Raw genomic sequence first — 18366 nt, forward strand, 5'->3', positions numbered from 1 at the left:
AACCTAGAATTGGGGTCTTTTAAAGACATTAACCAAGTTAAAGGTTTATGATCGGTGTAAATGATGAACTTACGACCATATAAGTACGGTCTAAAGTGTTTGCAAGCCCAAACTATCGCAAGTAGCTCTTTTTCAGTTGTAGAATATTTAGATTCTGTATCAGATAAAGTTCTAGATGCATAAGCGATTGGTTTTTCGACATTATCTTCTTTCTGAGACAAAACCGCTCCTAACGCTATGTCACTAGCGTCTGTGGTAACAATAAATTGTTGATCAAAATCTGGATACTTTAAAATAGGTTCGTTGGTAATTAATTCTTTTAGCTTCTGTACTGACTTTAAAAACTCATCATCTATTATAATCTTGGCGCGTTTTTTTAAGCATTTAGTCAATGGTTTTGTTATTTGAGCATAGTTATTAATGAATCTCCTATAATAGCCTGTCAATCCCAAAAAGGATCGTATTTCTTTTTCGGTTTTTGGTACTGGGAAATTAACTATGTCTTGTACTTTGCGTTGGTTAGGTGTTAGACCGTTAGGTGTTAACTCGTGTCCTAAGTACTCTACATGTTTTTGAAGAAACTCAGATTTATCTGGTTGTATTTTTAAATTATGTTGTCGCAAGCGTTCAAATACTTTTCGTAATTTTTGTATGTGCTCGTCCAACGAAGTTGAGTAAATGATTATATCGTCTAGATATACGAGGCATGTATTATATAAGAGGTCGCGTAATATTAAATCCATTAATCGTTGAAATGTAGCCGGAGCGTTTTTTAAACCAAAAGGCATGCGTAAAAATTCCCAATGTCCGTGATTAGTTGAAAACGCAGTTTTTTCAATATCTTCCTCGTGCATTTCTATCTGATGGTACCCACTCGCGAGGTCTAGCGTAGTGAAGTACTGAGCTCTACCTAATTTATCCAATATTTCCTCTATATTTGGCAGAGGATATTTATCTTCGATTGTCTTTGCATTTAATTGCCTATAGTCTATGACCATGCGCCATTTAACCTTACCGGATGCGTCAGGTTTTTTAGGTACAATGTGAACAGGACAACTCCAAGGGGAATTAGACTCACGAATAATGCCATTTTTAAGTAACTCGTTAACTTGTTTGTCTATTTCCTCTTGTTGTTTTGGTGGTTTCCTGTAATTGCGCACATAAATGGGTGTATCATCTGTCAAACGTAATTTATGTTTAACTGTATGGGTAAAGGTAAGTGGCTCTTGACCCGTATGAAACACGTCTTTAAATTCGTGTACTAACTTGGTAATTTTAGCTTTTTCTTCCATATTCATGTGATCCGTTCGAATCGTTAATTTACTAGCTTCCGTTTTGTTTATTTTAACATTGTCTAATACTTCCGATACAGATTTTAATCCATTCGGTATTGGTTGTAAGAAATTATCAAAATTATTTTTGAATTTTTGGGGCCTAGGACTTAGGTTTGTGACACCTAATCTATATTTGCCATCTATCACTGACACTAATGCACAATTAATGAGGACGGTGTTTGTCCCGATTTCAGGGATAAAGTATTCGCCGTCCGGTTTGTTAGATACACATGTAATTAGATTATCCGAGAGCGGATCGATTTTTGAGATTTTCTCCGGATAGTCTATGCTAATTGGAATTATTTTGTTTGGCATGATAAGTTCACACTTTTTTGGATGAATTATTGCGTTAAGCTTTAAAATCAGGTCCCATCCTATCATTCCCGCATATTTGGGGTCAAAGTCATAGATCAAAAATTCATGTTCTATGTCTTCGCCTAACGGGTATAATTTTAAATTAATAGCTCCTCGATGTTTTGTTTTACTATGAGCAGTCGTAATTGTAAACTCTTTATCGATAACTTTATTATTAAAATTCCTATTAGACTTCAATATTGATGGTCCAATAAGGCACCTATTACTACCAGAATCTATTAAGATTTTTCCTCCCCATTCATCTATAGTGATATATGGGAGATGATCTTTATCTAAATAATTTAATTTTACGTCAATTCGTTTTGTGGTCCTGTTTCTTGAAAAAAATCATCGCCATCATACGTGTTGGGGTCATAATTATGTTCGTAATTACCATTATGTTCATTGGTATTTATTTGTGTATTAAAAACTTCTACCGGTCGCGGTCTTGGCGGACGATTTATAGGTCGCCTACTAGTCGCGGTTCTCATTGAAATATCACTATCTAAATGGTCAGTTAATCTTTGAGGTTGGTGTTTTGGCGGGTATGTTTGTCGCCATTGTTCCGGAGTTGGTCGCGGTTGGTTGGCCCAATGCATTTGATTGTTGTTGTTATTTAACTGCAGATTAGGATAAGATATTTGTGCGAATTGGTTAGATTGGTGTTGATTTACGCGGTTTTGATTGAAATTCGGTTTTAGTATAGTATGTTGATTATAGTTTTTATTATTATAGTTAAATCTTGGATTAGATTTAAATGATTTTTCTTGTTTTCTCTGGAAGTACTCGGGGTGGACTTCTAACTCGTGTTTTAATTGATTATACGCGTCATCAAAAGTGGTGTGTTGCGCGGAACGGATTAATCGATCAGTCGCGATATCCAAGTGTTTACATAATTGGTCGATGCAAACGTTCTCCAAAATGGCTGTTGCTTGCGGTGAATCCGCTTTATTTTTCGCTGCGTACAAAAGTTCTTTTATTTTATCAGCAAATCCTAGAGCACTTTCGTTATGGAACCGTTTAATGCGAGTGATTTCAGAAAGAATTTGTTCTATACTTCTAGTGTCACCAAATTTAGACCTTAAGGAATTTACAATTTCTTCTACCGTGTTGTTTGGCATGTGAGCAATTGCTTTAATTGCTTCCCCGCGTAACTTGCTTTTTAATATAATTGGAAACAGGGCCCTTGCGTCAGCGTCTGCTGCTCTAGCTAACATAGTAACTTGATTTAAAAAGAAATCTAAAGTTTGTCTATCACCTTCATATTTGGGCAAATATTTTTCGATCGTAGTATGATTCAGAGCCATTTTGATATTAAATTAATTAAATCCTATCACAGAATAGAACTGTCTCTTTTTTTAAAAAAAAAAAAAAAATGGTGGAAATGCGTACAAAATAATTAGGAAAATGAAAGGAAAATGTAGGAAAACTCACAGGGTAGCCGCCAGTGCGATGAGTACTGTGGTCTTCATAAGGCAGTGGTCGAATCTCTTCAGGTTGAAACCTTCCAGTTCGCGCCGACGATGTGTAGCCGCTGCTCGCTGGGAGACTCGCCCGTCGCTGTCACCAGTTAAGTGTCTTGAGAGAACGGAGGTCTTCTTATAAAACACCGATGAGGAGGTATTTACTTTATTTGATTTTACAATTACGAGTTTAATTCAATATAGTTTAGAAGCGCGAGGGTGTACCGGTACACCGAGCGATTCGGAGCTCACGTGTAGCCTGGTCGCTGGATGCGAACTAGATGAGAACTCGATGAGAACTTGATGAGAACTGTCTTCCGCTGGTCGGGATGGCCGCTTATATTCATCCCGAAACCGTGGGGATGCGTTGTCTGGAGTCACGTAGGCCATGAGAAGTTTCTGGAGCGTTTATGCTGTCGCTGCCATTAAGATAATGAAGAGTCGATCCCGTGGGACCGGCATTAATTGACAACCGCCATAAAATAGGTGATGCATTACATGCGCCTGTACTTGTATCAAAGGGTGCGTTTGTTTATCCCATTAGGTGCGTCTGCATTCCTTCTATCGACGCTGAAGATAATCTTTAATGTCTTGCCGTCGGTGTGTTGTTGGAGGTCGGGGATACGTGGGAAGCGTTCCTTAACTATATTTATATACTCAACGTGATACTACAGACTACCGACTGCCATTTAACTAGACATTAGGAACATTAGTACAAAAGTGTATAATATGTCACAAATAAAATGTTTGTAATGTGAACAATATTATTAACTACCTATTATTAGCATAGCGTTAACAATCCAGCCACTATTTGTGGGATATCGTAACCGTAAAATAATCATAAAAAGCGTGTATAAGCTCAGCCCAGGTAGGTGCTATAAGCTATAAAGTATACGGCGCAAAGCTAATCTACGTTAGATGACGCTACGCTGTTTATGTTTAGGTACTTACAAATATAGAATATGTATTGTCTAAATGAAAATTGAGGTTATTTGACAACATTACCGCAAAGTGTACCAACTTGATAAATAAAACCTCGTACTTTGCTCTACGAACTGGAGTTATTTACTTAATAAAACTTAATTTCATCAAACAGATATGATAACACTAATTGACTTGACCTAGAAATTTAATTGAATACCCTATTAAAGTTAAAGACCCTGTGTGTTGAGGTCAGTTACTCGACGAGTTAAACCTTATTCGACGCGCCATCGCGATTAATTCATTAATTACTTAAATATCACTTAAATGACAGTTATTTAGTTTCCAATTTGATGTTTTAAGTGTGTATGCAATTAAGTTTACGATGATGCAATTATATTATAACATTTTATTCACGACTCTTATTTAAAACGTTTTACTGTACAACGCGCTAAACGCTATTAAAGCATAAATATTTATTACGTTTATTAAATTCAGTCATATATCTTGACTCATTATTTAAATATGCTCTTATAGCTTATCGTTCTAAGTTTTTCTGTGCCAATTAAGATATTTTTACAGAGATAAATTATGTGTATTAATTAACTTTGTCTCGTCCTTAACTTTTTTACATGATTTTATTAACACATGAATTACCAAGCAAAGGTACTCTAAGAAAGGAAAGAAACCGAATTTAATTAGTATGTACATAATTTTGTGAAACTTCAGCAAACTCTACTCAACTTTTTACTACGCTAATAACTGTCCTGAAGAAAATATATAAGAGTTGGTTCCCAGCTACTAGAGTTAGACCAAGAAAAATCTGCAACGATTTAGATAGCACACGCAGTGTAAGTGTTTATAATATTAACGACAAACTCCTATGAAATTATGAAGTATACATAACACTTGCACTGCGTATGCTATTAAATCGTTGCAGACTTTTCTTGGTCTAACTCTAAACGATTATCTGACCAAACTACACTATACAGTGTGTAAATCCAATACGGGCGAATATTTAAACGGTGGTTAGCATAGGACCTAAAAAGTATATTGAGATAGATTTTACTTAGAAATGCATTGAAAATTATAACCATACAAAATAATTCGGCCCGCAATGTAATACACCACACACGTTACGGGATACGAGCTTTTTAAAGTAACTGTCAACGCTTGTTGGCAGTTACTATGAAAAGCTCGTATCTCGTAATGTCATTATCATCTTGTTTCTTAATGTTTACAGTACATTGCTGCTCGGTACATGTGTAAAACATTAATCACGGGGTCATAATTAAGTGTAACTTAAAAAAACAACTTAATTAATGATAAGACGGGTAAATTCTATATCTGGTTTAATTTATTGCCCGTATTTGACTTACACACTGTATACTTTACCACAATACACCAACCACTACCACCACATAAGTTTCTCTACAAACTGTTACGAATTACGACACCTCAAATCCGTCAACCCATTGTGGCTGCAAGACGTGTCACAAAAATAGTAAAATACGCAAACAACCTCGTACTCGCCTGTCGAAAAAAGATGGCGAACTAGTACTGTCCTAGGTACCAGGAACACAGCGCAACAGGGAGATTACAGCGGGCAGTTTATGGCGCGTCGACGCTGGGTTTACGGCGCCCTTTTGATAACTCCTCGTAACTATTTTACGACAGCTCTTATGCCACGCTACGCTACGCTATGCCTATTCAAACACGAGTTTATAAGAAAAATAAGGTTGGAAACAAAACATGATTTATTAACACACGTTTGAAATCAGGTCATCAGACTAACCATGTAATATGTTTTGGGTACATTAATGTGCTAAGCAATGGTTATTTTATTACTAGTAGTTTCAAAAATGGGCTGTAGACTTTTATTTCTGAATGTAAGACATATTGCCTACAAAACAAACTAAAGTCTATGCAAAAAGTACCAAGTAAAACGGCATTTTTACAAAAAAGCATTCTTGGAATGGCTCACAAAATATATAACAAGTTACCGGCGAATATAATAGCATGTAAGGACAAGGATAATGTTTTTAAAAGAAACCTAAAAGCTTTTCTTACAGAGAAAGCATACTACTCTATAACAGAATTTTTGACTGATTTGTAAATTAAAATGTATTGACAATGAATCCTGACCACTATTATCATATAATATTAAGATTATTTATATTAAGATTTACTGCATGAGATAACCCTGTTTTGACTATTATTGTTTATCTGTGATATTATGATTAGAGTGTGTATTTTTATTGAATTTGTATGCCAATAGGCACGACATAGTGATACTGAAACATTTATTAAACATCTTGTAACTTACCTATGTTGAACAAATAAATCTTTGAATTGCCACGATTTCCAATTAAAATTATTCCTCTTTCTGTTTTATTGTCTCTGTTCCATTACAGTGAATTAACTGAAATAAAGTTAAATTGCAATCTCGGTTAATTATCCGGCTTATTATTTCCTACAAATAATTACAAAGGAATTACCTACCTATTTATTGCGATAAATCTGTGATAACAGCTGGATCGTATTAATTTACGACTGCGAACGTGTTACATTTGTTTGAACTAATTCCGTTGTCACGACTATGAATAAACATTTCTGTTTCATTATAAAACATGGAGGTCGATTCTGAATCAACAATTTGATATGGTTTTCATCTTATTTGATACGAGCTTAAGTCGTGTCGTACTGCATCTCACGAGCACTAATAAGTGCGAGCGAGATGCCTTATGAATCGATTGCATTTTACATTTCGTGAGAACCAATCAGCGTATTTTATGCGGTTCACGATGATTAATGCAGGGCCATTCCATGAGTTGTCCTGTCCAAGTGTCCACACTCATTTATTTCGCAGCATATTTTACATCCATTGTGACAGTAAAAAATCCTATATCTGCTAATCCTCAGAAAATTCGTTTTTATGCAATTTTTACGTGACAACAGCAGACAATTCGTGACATGCTCCTACAGTTGCGCACACTGAATCAAGATTGTATCAAAATGAGATGACAGGCCTATCAAATGATTACAACAGAGTCTGCCTCCTGTTTCTGTATCGTTATAAAACATGATCACATTTCCCAATAAATCCGTTTCCATTAGATACGTTTTAAAGCCGGGATGAATGCGAAATCCGAGAAAGATAGGTAAATCCAGCGATATAAATCGTGGATTCCATTACGTCCAGCCGTATGTTTGTCAATAGGCTGGTTGATTGGCCTCCTCCGCCGCGCTGCGAGCCTGGTCGCGGGAGATTTACGAGGCAGCTTGGCGGGCTGCCCGCGTGGAAAATGACCTAGCATCAAATGCACTTATTATTCTTATTAACATAGTGCAGTCTTTTGTCATTATTAGGTAGCAGATGAATTTACTCTTATTGACGCTTGGCTATCATTACAAAATTAAACAAATTAATGGCTATGTCGTACCCGTTTAGTATCTTTGTATAAACATCGTGGCTAAAGAGGCAGGTAGCGTAAACAAACTGCACGGAGTGCACAGTGACATTGCTAATTAGAGCCGTTAATCTAAACAAGCGCTTATAAAGTCGCTTACAGGCAAAATGTACTACTAACAACATTTAACTGGTTATTTATTGGTAGACCTTATCTAGTTGCAATAAGATTTAAGAACTGTGAGTCTTCGTCGACGATGGTAGATTGTAAACAAGGCGCTGTTACGACTTACGAGCTTACGAGTATAAAGGATGGAAGGACGCAGTCAGAAATCGTCATTATCAAGTGGTCAGTGGCAGCCAACAGCAGAATAAGCTACTTAAGCGGGCGAGGTTAAATGCCAGAAATGATTGGAACCGAACTTTAAGGTGCTTAACTCTTGTGGATCGACACTCCACAAAACTCTACAGTTGCTCCACAAAAGTTAACCACGGTGTGGAGGATGCAGTTTGCAAACGTCAAAACTACTGAGCCCGTATCACAAATCAAAAACACACAAATTAAACATCTTTAACACGTTATTCTCAAAAGAACAATAACGTGTTGAGATAATTTTGAACACCTTGCCCGCGTAGTTTACGCTGCGCTGATTGGACGGCTTGAAGTGGCACAGGAGCTGCCACTATCGCTAGAGGCACATGGGCACAACGTAATGATCAGCCAGCCTATTATGGATAGCTTTATCCACGTGATAAAATAACTGTCACTGTTTAACACCGTGGGAAAGAAAGTGACGGACACCGTTTTATCACGCTGTCACGTAGACAAGAACGACCATCATATCCGTACAGCGATTTACACGGAATGCCTTATCTCGGCGATAGGTATGAAACATGAAAACAGTTATCGGATGAAGGTAGAACGGCAAACTGGTGATAGGATGTTTATGAGATAACTAGACTAACAATAACTAAGGGAACAAATCAAATTACTTAATAAAATATTTTATTTGTGTGTTCTTTAAATAGTTGTACAGACAGCATCAATAGTGGCGGATGAAACAACGTGCCAAAAGTATCTGCCATCCTGGAATACTTTTCCAAATACAGATAAACCTCTACATCAGTTGTCATTCAAAAGTATCTAGAGTTAGACCAAGTTGAGTCTGCAAAGATTTTGACAGCATACGCAATGCAAGTGTTATTTATACTTCATAATTTTATAGAAGTTTTACGTTTCAATAGAGTTATCTATTCTGTCTATTACAGTTATATTATTCTACAAAAAGAAACATACATACCTTTTAGTTTTTATCAAGCTTTCAGAAAACGCGTAGTCTGATCCGTTATTATGATACTGACTGTACAGCATTCGTCCAAGAAACTAGAGCTGTACAAGTTCTATGACACGACTAATTACCAGTTGTTATCCAAAGTAATCTAAACACGAACACGGCAAGCCTAGTGTCAGCGGTGTCACAAGTTAATCTGCGCGAGGCGATAATGGCAGATTATCTCACGGCTAGGTAATCATGCTATCCGCTAGAACAAAATTGTTGTTTCGCGGGCAAATTACAGCACTTTATTCTAGCCGTAATGAGCCGGTGTAATGGCTCTACACATTATTGTGTTAAACATTTTGAGCGGTAATGATGTTATTAAACTACATCACGCAGCTTGAGATTCTCTAATCATCTTTCCCGTCGTTGTAACCTCTAACAATGTAATGTATGCAATATCAAATGCAGTATGCATATATCACATCAATGTATGTACAATTTTACACGCATCAAAGTAATTATCTACCTATCGCGAATTCGTAGCACGACTTACTGTGCAAACTGCGTCGAAACGACGAAAATAAAGGTAAAAACAAAAGCGACTCCATAAAATTATGTTTTATTATGTGTTCAAAACGCGAAAGTTTTAAATGTTATAATCATATCGGTTGTAGGTACTCGTAGTTGGAAAATATCTAACCCCGGATCCACACTCTCCAGGATAAAATGAGCTGATGAGGTTCATGAGGTCATCGGTGTCCTTGCCTCCTCTCATCTCGCGCTCGCTTCGCTCGGATTTATGGCCATCACACATCGAGTGAATAGACTAATGCTTTCGTGCATACAATACCTGCCTTACCCCGCCAATTCACTTCGTTTTTTTTTTATCGGGTGGCCTTTTTTTTTCCTCAATTTGTCAGTGAATTAGCAACACAACGCAATAACAAATTATAAACATAGTATGAACCGTTGAAGAAGAGTCTATCAAGGCACGTGGGTGGAGAATGATATAGGAGACATAAATTTATGGGCTACAACACTACACACATCCATCTTGCTGCTAGACACGGCCTCCTAATAAAATGAGAGTGGTTGGGCACTAAAATTACCATCAGATATACCGGAGCCGCCAAGATGCTCAAAAATATCTAACTATATATTTTAACGTCTTAATAATAGAGGTTTTGTTAACATATTTTTGAAGACCTTGCGGCGGCTTCGATATATCTGATGGCGACTTTACGGGGCCCACTGATTACCAGTCCGCCGGACGATATCAGCCTGTCAGTTAGAACAAAAAGTTGACAGCTCCGAACAACTGACAGGCCGATATCGTCCGGCGGACTGGTAGGTAATCAGTGGGCCCCTTTACGTAGCACTCTTGCCTCCACTTGCCAAGACTCATGCAAGTGCAAAAGCCTCCTCGGTGCCAAACGGAAGTTTGTAGCCAAGGTAAGAGCCTAAATAAAGGCACCTAGTCAACCAGGATATTTCCAGTTTCTTTCTATCCCGCACTTGCGTGGGACTGTAGTGTATGTAGTCCATTACTTCTCGTTCGCGAGATGAAGTCGGTGACGGGCAGTAGCGCGTATTCATATTAATATACGCTTATGATGACAATTTATAGCGACAGATTACGTAGTGCATAGATCATCGCTGGATAAATTAATTAAATTTAAGAGGCAGAAGACTCATCGCAATGACGCTAAATGATAAGTGGAATGACGCTAAACTTTAGTACATTTCGTTGCCATTCGTTGGAGCATGGCCAAGGCCTGCGTTAGGTCACTTGAATACTTTAAACAGTTTTCTATTTTTATTAAAACTACTGCATTATGCGCAGAACACTACAAACGTAAGCATGGTAAAATCTATCTCCCACGAAGCCGAGCAAATCACAAGAAAAACATGTGACACGGGCAGATTACAAAATGAGTGATGAGGATGTTATATGTACGGCTCAGCGTGGCGACGACTATCATAGCCTCGGGAAGTTATAACCAGACTTATATGACCTCGAGATTCGTAAAAGCTATACCAAATGAGAGACTACACTATACTATTTAGTATTTCTAAGCTGGGTGATTAGATTAGTATATATGACACCCCTAAGCTGTGATTACTATTCCTTATCAAACGATTACTCTCAGAGTTTCTAATATACTTGGTCAACCAGATCTTGACAGTAGAAAAAGGCGGCAAATTTGAAAAATGTAGGCGCGAAGGGATATCGTCCCATAGAAAATTTGAATTTCGCGCCTTTTTTTACTGACAAGACTTGGTTGACCAGCTATATTAAGCATGATCTCCATTCACACATTATTGTTAGAATCCGAAGAACATCCTTAGGGCTCATTTAGACGGCGCGCATGCGAGTTTCATTACATTGCGTCATTTGATCGGTCGGCTGAATTGGTGTAACCTCAATGGTCCGCAATGTAACTAAAATCGTATACGAGTTCGCTAGCCGTCTAAATGAGCCCTTATACTAGTTATTATGTGATGGGAACAGTTCGGAAATAGAAACTCACTACCCACGCCTCGCCTTTGAGCACTTCCAAACGTTCCTCAAAAGTACATTTTAAGGATATTGACATAAAGAATGTGAATAAAGAGAAACCCTAAGGTGCTCTTAATATTTTCTTTGAGCGAGGTGAGCGTAAATTGATTTGGACGGATCGGGCCGTCTGAGATGCTAATAGCAAGTTGAGCGTGAAATGCCCCGGGCGGCAATATCGCCGGCATCGCCGGCAGTGTTTGCCGAGCGAGGCAAACAAAGTTGCCGCCAATATAATTCTAGTGGTGATCCTTGATAGTACTATCATTGATAATGTTAGCAAACCATTAATGAACCTAGTGTTGCTGTTAGAGTAGGAAATAAATATACCTATAGGGTATTTTCTTCTTTTTATAGAACTGTCAAAACGATTTGCTAATATGGAATTTATATGAAACATTAGAACATTACACAGTGACGCCACGGTCAACTCACCTACTTTTATATTTCTATCCGAGTTATTAAATAGACAGCCCTGGACAGACAGCACTGGAAAGAGTTGGAAGAGGCCTATGCCGACAGGCACACCACACTAAGAGACATTCTATAACTCAATCAATGTATATTCTCACAAACCAAATATCTAAATCTGTATTTACAAGTGTCTCTTATATGGATTAAAGGCTTATTTAATTTATTTTATTAAATAGAACTTGTGTTTAAAAATAAGCTATCAACGTTTTCCTAGTAATTATCTGATGCTTTATTTCATGCATGGTGTGAAATAATTTATTTTTATACGGTAAAATACCTTATTAACAAACAGAAAATGAAGTGAACCCTAAAAATTGTAACTAACAGTATCTTAAAAAGGGATCTTCTAAAGATATGGAGGAGATAGAAGGGCATCTGTCTTTTGTATAGCAGGAAATAAAGATCTGAATATGAACAGAGACCCTGCCGCGAAAAACGAAAGACAAAATTTCTTTATCTGCCTCTCTATCACTTGAATATGCAAGAGCGGATAGAGAATAGAGACATTAGAGACTATATTTTCTACGAAGTTTGTACTATTGAATGTTTGTTACTCAATCAGCCCCCGCAATGTTTTTGACATTACAGATTTGGATTACATGGACAGATGAAATTAACCCATGGGGATTGATAGAAATTTCCTTCCTATTTATCCGGAAAAAGCGGGCATCGAACGATTTTACAAGAAAACTTAAGGTTCTAGAAACTTAGCAACCTCTAAGAAACGTCTGTTAAATTTTGTCTCTTTTCTACCAAACAGAAATGTGAAAATGACGGATAGAGACAAAACATTATCAACGATTTATTAGATTTAATAAACGTTTATGAATAACGCGTTAATTAATAAATACCTCTGCTTTCACAGACTTCGTTTTACACACACCCATACCAATAATTGGCCGGGCATTATTCTAATTTGTTGTCGTTTAAAGCAATCGTCGGACAACTAATTTACGGCGCGTAAATAAGTCAAATCGTCTCCGCCGTTAAATATGCATTAAACAAATTTGAACGATGGCTCAATGCCTTTTGAATTCTTTTAAATGGCTAAAGCTGTTTTGTAGGCGCTATTCATTTTTGTGAGGCTTTGGTAAGGTTTCATTCTGGTGATTCCAATCGCTTGCCGAGTAAGGTCAACGTAATATGGCACGTACTGGTGCTCGACGCGAACTCAGTACATGCCATCTTGAAACTTAAGTCATTGTCAATAGAGGTGACAGCAGGGTGTCATCTATTGGGCACTAGCATGTCGAACACTCGCACTACGTTTACCTTAAAGGCGAGTAAAAGCCTCATGCCGGCTGTACACACTCGTCGAAAGCCACGGAAAAAAACCGACCCAATTGGGGAAGGGCGAGACGAGACGAGTAAGAATAGCATGTACAAACTCGTTCTCGACCTGTTTCAGGGTCTCTCGACGAGTGTGTACAGCCGGCATCAAGAGCTTAACTTAAACCAGCTAAAGAGCCGGGTGTACAGCGAGCTGCAAAACTTCTTGGATATATTATGAATTTATTTGTTTATTTATGGAAATCATTTATAAAGTGGCCATGCTATTTTGCAGATGGGTTACTTTACTGCTGTCACTGTGTTTGAGGCTTTGAGGTCACGAAAGGATGGTTTTTCTTGGACTATAACTCGCGAACGCTCTCGCTAATATACAATCGTTGGGAATACATGACTTCGTAATTTCTTATACGATAGCTGTTGGCCAAGTCACGATGGATTCTATAAACCTATACAAATTTCAATCAACCGCGTGAAATCAGTGTTAGTTTGTTACATTCACAGTGCCGTATTCGAACTTCAAGATATTCACAAGAAACGACACGTACTAGATCCATTCTAGATACGTTATAGTTTAGATTTCAACTAGTTCTCTTTTGCAGCGCAATTCGGGCAATCAATGTCACTTTTACGATAGATCGTGTTAGATATCTATTAGATGGGAATTAGATCTCTAATATCTTGTGGAAATCGTTCTCCAGAATCGCGGAAATGTCAAATTTGACAGGTAGATCTTAAACATATCGTTATCGTATCTTGGCGATGTCTAAAATATATCTAATAGATATCTATTACAAAATCCGAATCGGGCCCACAGTTGCCGTGAGAGCAGAAGCTCGAACGCTTACGAAACAAGATAAACGTTAAACAAGATACCTACACAATTTGTTTTCTTCGGCGAAAAGGTCAAAATGTTTAATGAGAAAATATTACGGCTCTGGCTCAACATTATACTGTTTGAATATCTCAAAATGTTTGCGTTATCTAATGTGCGATGTCTTTATAGGCGGCAATATAAATTAATGTGTCGTTCCAGTCCAAAAGGGACTACAGCAATTCCGCAATTAACGATATTTTTAAAATTCAAACAAATTATTATCAACGTTATTGTCAATCGGTTTAAGGTCCATTTTTATACACACCGACACAAATAACGTATCGTTTCTCGCATTCGCGTGGGTAATAAAATCTCAATTGGCTCATAATTACGAATGACGGAACGGAACGGTACTGTTTATTACGGTAAAATATATACAATACCTGTGAAGTAATAATTAAATAATGACAGATGAATGGAACAATAAATCAAACTATAACGACTCTACTGTATAAAAACGAGTATCCATTTCCACCTAGACAAATGGCACAGTTACACTTTGTTTTGTGACTCATCGTGACATCGCCAGACACCAATCAAAAAACATACTCGCCTTATTACAAAATTGGGCGTGCGCCCACTTCAATTTCCTATAATAAATTTTTCAATAGCTCGTCAGTTACTTAGCCAATTTTCCTAAAAGGCCAATTTGATCGTTATGTCACGTGCTATTATTAAAACTAATCGAATTTGCCTCAACCTCTACAAACGATCTATTGTAGTAAGATTTGACATATGTACCCGAGACGCTTGAGATAGTACAGTCATAACGGTTATCCATTCCCATACAGTCGACTAATATATGCATAGATTTCCCCATATTGCAATGTAGTAAGGAGCAAAATTGTTGAAATATAATTGATGTTATACAAAGCGTCCTAGGCAATAAAATCGTTTATGGATAATTTCACCTTTTGCAACGAACACGATGTCTGAGAGTTCTCAGTACTAAATGGACGTGTACGTTTCTTTGAGACATGAGCACTTATCTTATTTGTCTTGTTTGTTAAGTGACCTGCTAATCTAGATATTATTTATATTATTGCAGTGGGTACATAGTCAACTTATAAGCCAACACGCATTGCTACTTAGTAAGAAAGACATAATTTGACGTTATTATGATTAATTCGCCCTAATGAAGTCTTCACTTTTTACTGTTTTTATTTTTACTCGACAGCGTGACGCAAAGGAGAGTAATGTCTTTACTGGCTATATATTTACTTATGATTTGTAAATCATAATTATTTAGGATTATTTAATCATATTTCATTTTATTTCAATTTCAATTGCCAAGGTAATAACGATGTGAAGTTTGAGAGCAACTTTCAATTTATGTTTTCCGGTAATGGTTTTTATGTTTTCCGGTAATGGTTGGTACTAGGACAACATAGTGCACAAACTGTAACTAATTGTACCAGGAGATCAGAAATAAAAAAGTACTTGTTTTCCTGTGATTTTTTTTGTCATTTCATGAACCTGAGCAAGCTTTTTTGCATTCAAGTTCTGTTCTGGTAACCAGGGACAACATAGTGCGCAAAATATTATTACATGTACCAGGAGATCATGAATAAACAAGTAGCTAAGCTGAAGATGAAGCCTGTGAGCGTGCATAAGGAAGGGTGCTCTAGCGGTGTCGTACAACGTAAGTTTGTAGTCTTAGTACTTTGCAAATCCTTTGCTTAAGTAGGTAGTTAACTTACTAAGTAGGAATTTACTAGTGTAGTAACGATTTGTAGGCGTTAGAATGCTTGGTTTGGTTGATTTCTTGAGTAACCTTATAAAATACCTACCTTACGATCCTCACGAAATTCAGCGTTTTAACATGCCGACATGTTTAGGAAAATGTGTTCGCCAATTTCTCTATTCTCCTCATCCTATGAATTTGAGGGATCTTAATACCTATTCGAATGAAATCTATAGTTTGTCAAAGGACAGCCTCATCTTTGTCTTACACTAGTACAAGCACCTGAAGCACCCAAAAGAAAAGGATGAGTATAGTTTATTTTTGTTCTTATTTACTGACAAATTTGGTTTGACTAACTATATTATTTTGTGTAATAATTAATATTTAGGGACACATGTTTATGGCATTTACACTCCAGTGAAAATGATTGCTTCTCTAAATTAAACAATCGAGAATATCGAGATTACAACCACAACATTTGTAAATCAAATAAATACTGGGACATCATCCATATAAAATGGATGTACCTAATACCTATATCTGATATATGAGTAGATACTCATAAACCCACACTGTAGTCATGATCTTGAATCAATTCAGAGATATGCATGACAAGTTAATTACATAATATTATATCTCACTAAATAGCCAATACATATATGTAGTACCTATAAGCATGTAAAACAAATAAAATCTCTAATTGGATTAAGATTTCTCTAAATATTCCCATCCCTTTCAAAATTAATCCCATAAAAGATACACGGGGTGGTTTCACAAATTATTCATGACAAACAGAATTAAATAAAAATAATACGGAGGGTTGAAAAGTTTCTGAGATAGTCTTATTGTTCGCGTTAAAATACGGAGCTGCGGGCAGCCCTACCCTGTATTCTAGTGACAAGGTTCACTTGAAGAAACCATCGTATCTAGAGCTGTAGGACCATAAGAAGTATGCGGAATCTGCGTGCATGGTTATACTGGAAAACCTAATGTTTTTTGGTATGCGCTGGGAGTTGTGCCCTGCGCAGCCGCAGACCATAAACTCTAAGCCGTAATGACCCTTCTCGACTGGGTATAAACAAAAGGGCCAAAATGGCGACCCTATTATAAGTTATAAGAAATGGAATGACGATTACATTGTGATTTTTGTAATTATGAGACTGGAACTAAGCTGGCTTAAGAATTTCTAAGGATTCTTGGCTGGAAGTATTCAAATCGAACAAATCTGATTAGGAATGTTAGGTGAACTTTAATAAGTCCTTGTTTCGGTTGGGCATGTTGGGCTACGTTATTTCCCGTGATGATTCATGCGGTAGGTAATTATTTGTGTTTATTATGATTTTTTTCAGCGGTTTTTAAGTCATTTTTAAGTTAGGATTAGGACCTTTTAAAAGATCAACGAATAGGTTTAATAGTATAACAATTGTATAAAAAATTAGATGAAATTAAATAGGTAAGAATACTTAGTGATTTTTTTTAAGTACTACCTATAGGTAGTTGACGAAATATAATTTGAACCGATTCGACATACAAGTTATTCGAAAGATTGGTGCAATACCTACTCGTATATATTTCGTCAACTATACCTGGATTTCAATAATCCTAGAAATAAGTACCATGTTTCTCTGACTTCTCTGTCGTTACAAATGTTGTAAACATATTAATATTACATGGGTACTATTTAATTTTATAGATACAAGGGCCATGGCCATGTCTACAAAACTAAATATTTGTAGAGACCTATTAGTATTACAGAGATTCGAATGGTAAATGACACGGTGTGATACCAGTAATACGGCAGGGCAGGTGGTCAACACATTTAACAGGTATTGTGCGTGGTATTTCTGACGAAATAGACATTTTTAACTTTTAACATCGGTCAATTACGTTGAAGATTCTTGCAATAAATAAAATAATGTCTGTTTCCGCAGTAAACCAATAAGCCCTAATCTAATACTATGTATTATCTAATTCCTTATCGTTATTGGGTATCAAGCTGAAGACTTGAAAAAAAAACCAATTGTTTCATCTCCTACCAACTGCTGCTCGCCTAGTACTCATGGTCACAGATATTCGTAATATTTCATCTTTTATTTTCGTAAATAAGCATAAAATGTGCTAACATAATATAGCATTGTAGTGTTGTATTGTGTGTTGTACAATGCAAATACCGTTGTGTAATTAAGTTTGCCAATGTTTGTTTTAAATAGGTATATCTAATACCTACAGACGTAGAATAAATAATGTTGATCTTGCTTTCACATTGCTTATACTTATTTGCACTTTGTATTCAATGAATAAGCATAACATGGTTGTTTTTGCATACAAGCAGCCAAGCACCCACTTATTTAGACTTGCTAACTAGCAGTTTTTTTGCCTAATATGTACCTTCAAGAAATGAATCTCTCATTACTAATCATTACTCATTAGTGAGCTAACTATGAGCGACATTTAAAGAATGCGTTCTAAAGTCACAGAAGCAAAAGTAAATGCTGTCTAGATATGTAACTAGTTCTTTTGCTCCAAATAGGAAGACTAATTCTGTTCGGAATCGGAACCCAGTTAATTAGTTTAAACGTAGCTCATTAATTTCTCCTTAAACAAACGCATGCACCACAGCATTACCAGGAATGTTACATAAATCTTTGATAACGCGTAAATACAAATAACAAATCATGCAAACAAATAAATGTAAATCAAAAGCAAACAAGGTTAATTACACTTAA

At 36.6% G+C, this 18366-nt stretch overlaps 1 protein-coding gene across 3 annotated transcripts in view; it reads right to left on the reverse strand.

The window, feature by feature from the left end:
- Positions 1–18366, reverse strand: part of LOC134654952 (zinc finger protein 608-like) — a 152059-nt gene that overhangs the window by 98096 nt on the left and 35597 nt on the right. The window lies entirely within an intron of this gene.

This window comes from Cydia amplana, chromosome 16 (assembly GCF_948474715.1).
Source record: "Cydia amplana chromosome 16, ilCydAmpl1.1, whole genome shotgun sequence".
NCBI classification, from domain to species: domain Eukaryota; kingdom Metazoa; phylum Arthropoda; class Insecta; order Lepidoptera; family Tortricidae; genus Cydia; species Cydia amplana.